This window comes from Ammospiza caudacuta, chromosome 1, assembly GCF_027887145.1.
Source record: "Ammospiza caudacuta isolate bAmmCau1 chromosome 1, bAmmCau1.pri, whole genome shotgun sequence".
Classification (NCBI taxonomy): Eukaryota; Metazoa; Chordata; class Aves; order Passeriformes; family Passerellidae; genus Ammospiza; species Ammospiza caudacuta.
In genome coordinates this window covers 129453747-129462027 of record NC_080593.1, presented here as the reverse complement: position 1 = coordinate 129462027, position 8281 = coordinate 129453747, and positions in this window count along the sequence as shown.

Sequence of the window (8281 nt, the reverse complement as noted above, 5' to 3'; positions counted from 1 at the left end):
GAAGTGTGTTGACAGAGCTGGCTTTCAAACAGTCTTTGAAGGGGAGGTGATGGTTCTAGTTGAAGGCAGGGTGACCTGAAAGAAAAAAAAATCATGAAAAATACCTAAAATTGTTCACTCAAGCCTAATTATGTATTAGAACAGTGTCCAAAAGTTGTCCCTTCTGAATAGCAAACTAGGTTAATGTTTTAAAATAACCAGAGGGTGGGCGATGGTTGAGCTCTGGAGGCCTGGGTGGATATTCTGCTTCCTCACCCAGAGAAGGCTGTTTCTAGAGTCCAGAGAGTCCTGATAGCAAGAAAAGAGTTAGCAGTAACATCCTCTGGGTGTTAGTTTTCTGGTGCTGTTTAGGTGGCTTGGAAAGGCTCAGGGATGGCTTTGAAGAGCTTGGCGCTTTAAAGGACGAGGAGAGACTTTTGATTTTGTCTCGGTCTTGGTGTTTATTAATTGTTTATCTAAAAGATTTTCTTTCAGCTCGACAGAGGTCTGCACAGCAAGTCAGCTATGGGCACACTTCGAGCTCTCGGGGCGGTCACTTATCTTTATACTTGAAGTTACGTGTACAATATTTATCATTTTTCTCTAATACTTTCTACTCTTATTAACCGGTGCACTTTTAGTAATAACTAATCTCTAAGTGCTACTATCACTACAGAAGATGGAGGCTAAGAAGAAGAAGAAGAAGGATAGGACACGCTCTAATTCTTCTATCTTACTTCTTTAGACTTCCCTGTACTAAAATTTTAAATCTTGTGTTTTACACTCTAATTAACTTATCTCTTCACCATTCACTCAGTGAATTCTTCTCAGTCTTCATACAGGTCTCATTTCTTGTGTAGGATCAAAATCTTGCTACCAGACACTTCTAGCAACATTCTAAGACTCCTGAGCCCCCCAAGGGTGGTCTCAGCCACTCTGCACCTCCATCCTGAGGTGCTGAAATCTCACATCTGGGGAGGTGTGTAATAGGTGAGAGGGAAAAATCAGCACAGCATCTGTGCTTCAGAGAGATTTTACTCTCAGATGAAAAGAAAATACTGAGCATGATGAGAAACAGAGAAGTTGTAGACAACAGCCAGTGACTGTAGGAATTCCAGGGGTTGGAATTCCAGCTTTTTTATCTTGTGTTTCCTTTTAAAAATGGGTGTCAGACAACATCCCTATTGTAAAATAAAATAAAGAAATCCAGCTGCAAGAATGCCAAGGTTCAAAAACAAACAAAGAAATAAATATTCAAACAAACAAAAAACCAAACAACTGAGTGGCAAAAGAAAATGAAAGTAATTGCCTGGGAGGAAGGTATCTGAGGTGTGTGAAGGGGAGCTTGTCTGGTCACCCAAGCTGCCAGCTTTTCTGTAGAAAGCTGAGGAGGATGACAAGAGCATCAAAGGCAAAGAGGTACTGGCAAGAAACTGGAAGCCTGTCTCATTTTCTTTCTGTCTTACTGAAGGCCTTCACTCTTTTCCTTTTTATCTCAAATCTTCAGAGGTTTCTGCCTTGTCCTTTGTCTTACCACCTGCCTTTGGGGATCATTCTCCTTTCTGGCCTCAGTGCTTTCCTTAGTCTAGGTCCTGCTCCCCTGCCGCACAGTCCATTTATTTCTTCACTTCTTCCTCCAAGTTACTTCCTTTTTGATGTCTCTTCTGCCTTCTTTTTCCCCCAACTTTTTGCCATCACATAAACACAGAAGAAGAGACACTGAGCCAGGTAACATCAAAAAAGCACAATCTGGACAAGTTCTTTGCAAACAAATGTTTCCAACCCCTGACATTTTTTACTGACAAACCCTGTGATTGCTCAAATAAAGGTCTTTGCCCTTAGAGTCATTGTCACTTTTCTCCAGACTTCAAAACAGGTTTGGCAGCCCTGCCTTTTCCTCAGTGAGCCCCCAAGCACTGCCACACTTGTGCAGGGTTTCTTCTCACAGCTATAAGCATGTTGAACTAACAGCTATAGTTTTCTAAGAAGAGAACAGTAGAATAGTCAATAGACACGTGTTGACTAACTTCTGCACTTGGGCTTTCTGAAAAACCTGTTTTGATGACAGCTCCTTTACAATTACAGTTGTTTCAGAAGAAAAAACAGGCCAGTTTTTCCTTTTGAGATAGTCTCTGATTTTTATGATCTACTAATTACAGTATGTACAAAAGAATTTCACATATGTTTACAAAACAAACATTTACAGTACTTGCGTTAATTACAAAGTCTGCCATTAAATTAGTGTTTCACGTGTTTATGTTTTAATTATTAACTGTGGCAGAATGTAGCTAAAGCAGAAAACATGTAATTTCTATGATAATAACTGAGCACAATTAGCTGAATATCTTTCTATAAACAAAATGTGGTTTTCATTTGGAATCTTCCTATGTATTAGTTTCATTTAGGGCAATGAAAAGTGCCTGGCAATGCTCCCTCTTTACTGTGGGGGTTGTATGGCATTTTATATTTTGGAATCTACTAAGCTAAAAGTGTTTATTTACATTGTCATGATTTAACCCCAGCCAGCCACCAAGTATCTCACAGCTGCTCACTCACTCCAGCAAGACTGGAGAGAGAATCAAAGGATAAAAGCTAGAAAACTTGTGGATTGAGATCAAGACTGTTAAACAGAGAAAGCAAAAAACATGCAGACAAGCAAAGTAAAACAAAGAGTTGATTCACCACTTCCCATGGGCAGGCAGGTGTTCAGCCATCTCCAGGAGAGTAGGGCCCCATCACATGCAGTGTTACAAGAGAAGACAAATGCCATCACTTCAAAAATTCCCCCCCACCCTTTCTTCTTCTTACCCCCACTTTATGCGCTGAACATGACATCATGTGGCCTGGAATATCCCTTTGGTCAGTTGGGCTCAGCTGTCCCAGATTTCTGATGTCCTCCCAATTTGTCATGCACACTTAGTCTTCTCACCAGTGGGGCAGTACGAAAAGCAGAAAAGGTCTTGGCTCTGTGTAGGCTCTGCTTAACATCTATAAAAAAAATCTCTATATTAACCCCATGTTCAGCACAAATAGAAAGCACAGCCCTATACCAGCCACCATGAAAAAAAACAATTTTACCCCAGCCAAAACCAGTACATAATGTAACTTCATGTAACATCATGTGGCATGATGTAAAGATTTTCATATAGATCTCGCCTCCTGATTATCCATACATTATCGTCGGTGTAGCAGTTTCTTTGTGCTTTTTCTGATGTACCAATGGCCCATATGTCCACTCTTAACCAATAGTCAGTTTTGTGCACATGGTTCCTATTCAAGTTTCCTCTCCTCATCTGTGCAGTCCTGATAATTTCATAATACACTTCATTACTGATCCTGCCTTTACTGTTGTCTGTTTTTTTTTTTTTTCTCAGATTTTCACAGATTTAAAGAACTTCTTCTTTATTATTGTTATTGGATGCTGTGGTATGAAATAATTTCTTAATGAAAGAGTGTCTCATCTTGTTGAACTTTTTAAAAACTTTAATATGCATTGCTCAATTTAAGGTGTTCTACAGACAGGTGAGTAGAAATCTAATTTCTAACTACATTTATCTTCCTATCAGTATGAAAATTATGCATTTTCAATTATTTGTTGGGTGACAGTCTAGCCACCAAGAATTTATTCACGGAGGGCAGAAAAACCAATCATTTATTCAGTCCCCTGGAAGATATTGGTAAAAATCTAGGTTAATTTTCCTAGTTCTGGTGAAACATGGCAACACACTAACTCCTTTGTCTATGTGCAGGGGTCTAATATTGGATTTCACTTAAGTAATAATTTTCCTTCTTTAGCCTACAAAAATATTGCATGTGAGTTCCTGGGAGGTTTCCCCCTAGGGTGTCACTCACAGAATGGAGGGAAGCATTACTGTAACTCCTGAAAGCTGCTTCCATGGTCTGTGAGATGGGTGACAGCTGACAAATCTTGAAAATTTTCTGACAGCTTATCTGGTTACATGAGTTGCTCAGATTACAGGCGGTCCTTACAGCCCAGTGCAGCCCTGCTCCTGCAGCTTCTGGAGATAGCCCGGTCTCAATTTCCATACAGCATTATTCCATTGCTCCAGGCATTGAGACTTGATACCTGCTTTGGGAAAGCTGCCTTCACAGACTGTTCAAAAGGCCACAAGAACAAGCTCCTGACCACAGGGAGGGCTCTGGATTCCCCTCTGGTGGCACATCTTAGGCAGCCCTTTGAAGGCTCGCTCCATTTCCCATCCGACACTGACTACAGGCCTCTGAGTTGTGTTATCCTCACTGACTCTGCGGCCTGCCCTCTTTCCCTGCTATTGGAGATTCCTACAGCCTGGATTACCTACAAGTGAAGGAACTGAAGGATGTGAAGATCCTTTTTAACCTCAGGGCCATCAGGGCAGGAGTGCCGTGTGAGGTGGAGGAGAGAGCAGGCTCCAGCAGAGCCCTCAGGCAGAACGCCATGGTGCTGCCTCCACAGGGCACGAACAGGCCCCTTGTGTGACTGGCGAGGATACAAAACACTGCGGGTCGCAGCTGCTGTGTCTTAGGGAGAGAGAACTAGGGTTGTCTTCCCTCTGACCCATTATTTCCTTTAAAAGAAGATACCACATATTACATATTAACATCTGATTAGGTCACCTCTTAATTTCGTTCTGATTCATGAAAGGCAAAATGAAATAAATATTTGACTTAAAATGTCACCCAGTGAAGACTTCTTTGCATCATACATACAATCATTTCAACAAGAATCTGTACACAAAGTAAAGAAATCCAGAATTTCACCATCTTGGTCCTGCTGAAACACAGATAAAACTGAACTTTCACACAGGCAAACATAATTTCTTTATGGAACTCTCACCTATTTCTACCACAGCTGAATTTGATCCAAATTGCTTAATGCTATTTTCCTTAAATATTCACTTTTCAGGGGAAGGGTTTATATAACCTGTCACCTTATATTATAGCTGATGTAAAAAGTTTGTGACTGAAACCCTAAATGTTTTATCACCTGTCAGACATTTCAATGATAATAAAAAGTAACATCCTTTAAATTAATTAGTCGTGATTAGAACTTCAAGCCCACAGGCCACTTCATTATGCAAAAATTATAAGTTAGCTATTTAAATTACCATTAAATTGATTCTTATGTTAATTGATATCTCACTTACAACCCCTGTTTTTAATTTCTATAGGCTCTTATTAGGGTTTAATACAAGTAACTAAAATATTTTAACTAATCTTTTAAATAAAGGTACTGAAAAAATTATGATAAATAATTTTCTCTGCTTATGATTTATGGTAAAAAGAGGAATTGCTTTAATAAAAATATATCAGACCACTCCTACAACCATATTAGCATGAAAATTGTTGTGATTTTCTATCCTACGATTCAGTGTAAGAAGAATGTTCCTTCTGCACATGTGCAGCAGAGATCTTCTGAGATATGCAGTGATTTGCAGAGATATTGAAAGGCAGAACTTGGATCATAGAATACAATCAAATCAGTAATGTGGAATGCTAATAGTGGAGATGAGTATTCAAATTCATGTAAGTCACATATTAATACTTAGACTGGATTAGATCTTGGATTGTCAAGGGCTCTTTGCCTTGTCTATGGCAAAGTAACAAATTTATTGGAAAATGTGTGATTTATTCCTCGGGTTAGGGCCTGCCAACACAATAGTAGAGCAAAGTTGCTCATTTCTCCAAACTGTTTCACTTTCTTAGTATGCTGTTAAACCATGTTGAAGTTTGGTGAGCTCAGTTTATTGACCTTTTCTTTTTGATTTCCAACATTTGCAATGAAATCTTATCTGCTATTTAATTTCTTTCCTGATTATTAGCTTTCTGAATAATGTAATGCACATAAGAAATAGAGATATGGGGTTATATCCCAGCAGTGTTATTGGAAATGGCTGTGCTGTCAGTGATCCAAGCTGAGACAGTGTTCCTCCCTTGGTCCTTCCAAGAGAGTTCAGAGCTCCTGTGATGAACAACATTGGCTAGATCTAAATAGAAACGCAAGGATATCCTATATGTCTCAAAGAGCCTCAAAGTTCTTTTCTGTATCTTCAGAACTTCATTCATGCTCCAAGGCATGCAAAAGGTGCTTTTATTGCTTTGCAATTGAAAACCTCTCCGGTGGGCTCTGACACAACTCAGGAAACATCAGGCACTTTCAATTGAAAATCCATCACAAAGAAAAGAGTTCCAGGACTCCCATCTGCCAGGTGGGGCCTTGGGACATCTTGAGCCAAGAGTTCTGCACTGCAGAGGCAGCTGACCCCTTTTGAAGGAAGCAAGTCCTGTGAGAGCAAAGCACTTGGCCTGGTATCTGTGAGTGCATCTTGGAGCAGACAGAAAGCGCCATGTGTTTAAATGCCTTCTCTGAAACAACTGCAGCTTTGATACTAGCCTGTGCTTTAAACACTTATGCTTCATTTGTCAATACCATGCATAGGTAGTTAAAACTTCTAAATACACCAGAGATTATAAAAATTCTAAACATAGCTAAACTCGGAAGGTTTTCAAATAAACTCTGGATATTTTCAACTTTTCTTAGAGATGGTGCATTTTATCCCCCTTACTATAGCTGTAAGAGGTTAACCCCTAAAGCCTTCTAGGGCCAGAATTCTCTGAATCACTACTGGGCAATGCAAGTGATACTGTTTATTGGGTGACAACATCTTTCAGCTGACAACACCCTACCTGAATTATTTATTCTCAACAGACATCTTTTATTAGTGGGACTTCCACTTCACATTGTTTTAACAAAGAATACAAAAATAATATTTTCCTCTAAACTACTAAATATTGATCTTCAGGCAAAAAGAAAAAAGTGCTTCAGATGGTATCAAGGCTCATCTATTTAACAGTTTAACAACACCTGTCATAATTCCCATTAGTCTATTAGTGACAGAGAAAAAATCTTAAATTAACTTGACCAGAGGATGTTTTAACTTCATTGCCTTGGATCACATTTCACCGTTATGTGTTAATGGCTTTTTTTTGAGGAATGATATGTGAATGGATTAGTCTTACTGTAAGTAACAAGGGTCATTGGAAGAGCAGATCTATAAAGGGTCAGTAGAGTGCATCAAAACAGTTAAAATCAGTCTCTAATATCATAGTGGTATAACCCATGAAATAATGTTCATTTTTTACCTTTATTTCTTTATTTTATATTTGTTGGGTTTTTCCCTTCATACTCCAAGAATATAAGTTATAGCAGCATCCAAGGATATCACCATAACCAGACTGGATAATTACTTGCCTTATAAAGTTTCATTTCTGAGTTTTAAAGCCCAATAGTAAAAAAAAATTCCTCCAAATAAACAGTAGTTTGGCACCTTGAGCATCAAGGATTCAAGGCATCCAGAGCTTCAAGGATTTAGTTTGAGATTGATATGAAGTTATAAAATAAATTTTCAAAGATAATGGCTCTGCTGTTTGGTTTTGTTTTTTGTTTGTTTTTTTTTTTTTTTCTATTAAGACTTCTTTTAGTGGCTATGTAACTTGAAAAATGTTGCCATGTAAGCAGGATAATTTTGCAAGGAAGTTGTTCATAATATGTTTCAATTACTTTTAGCATTGTATACAACAGTCTTTTTCAAATAGCCAAGACATTTTAGTTGGAAAAAAGTTTTCAACACAGGTGTATTCAGGCGGATTCTTTCTTAGCATAATCTGCCATGAAGTAGTTGTTTCATAAAATACAGTTTCAGGTATCTACTACTTAAATGTGCTCAAAACTTCTTAAATACATCCCAAACTTTTCTTCACTAGAAATGAGGCAACTATCAGATTTTGCAGGTATAGCAACAGCAATTCAAGCTACAACAAATTAAGGCAAGATTATTACTGCCTTAACTTGCATTTTCAAAATGCAAATAGATGAACACAAATTTTTAACATCAATATAACACTTTTCAAGAGGGATTTCAAAGCCTCTTCACAGAATCATCACTGAACCATAGAAACATGGAATGGATGGAGCTGGAATGGTGCTTAAGTATCACCTACTTCCAACCTCCCCTCCGTGGGCCCGGACACCTTCCACTGGACAAGATTGCTCAAAGGCCCATCCAGCCTGGCTTTGAACACTTCCAGGGTGGGGCAGGCACAGCTTCTCCAGCCAACCAGTTCCTGTGCCTCACCACCCCCACAATGAAGAATTTCTTCCTAGTTTCTAATCAAAACCTACATCCTTGCAATCTAAAGTCATCCTCCACCTTGTCCTATCTCCGTGTGCTCTTATACACAGTCCGTCTCCAACACTCTTGTAGTTCCCTTCAGGTCCTCAAAGGCTGCCATAATGTCTGCA